Source organism: Wasmannia auropunctata, unplaced genomic scaffold (assembly GCF_000956235.1).
Source record: "Wasmannia auropunctata unplaced genomic scaffold, wasmannia.A_1.0 LD336106.1, whole genome shotgun sequence".
Taxonomy (NCBI): domain Eukaryota; kingdom Metazoa; phylum Arthropoda; class Insecta; order Hymenoptera; family Formicidae; genus Wasmannia; species Wasmannia auropunctata.
Window position 1 is genome coordinate 3621251 of NW_012026784.1, and position 489 is coordinate 3621739.

Genomic DNA, 489 nt, shown 5'->3' on the forward strand with positions numbered 1-489 from the left:
TTTTTTTTAATTAATATCATATTCTATTTCATTTTATTTTTTATTTGATTCGATTCATATTTTAGATATTTGTTTATTTATTTGACTTTATTTATTTTACTTATATCATTACTTATTTTTTTATTTAATTCATATCATGTTCTACTTCATTTTATTTTTTATTTTATTCACATTTTATATAATATTTGTTTATTTATTTGAATTTATTTATTTTACTTATATCATTCCTTATTTTTTATTTAATTCATGTCATGTTTTATTTTATTTTATTTTTTATTTGATTTGATTCATATTTTATATAATTTATATACATACATTTTATTTTATTTTATTGAAAAAATGAATCGTATAACATCACTAAGATCGACGGCGACGACGTAGACATTCACTTTCTTATTATATTTTAACATTTATTTCTTATTTATTTTTTACATTTATTTTTGTTTCATTCTTTATTTGTTTATTTATTTCATATATAGTTTACTTATA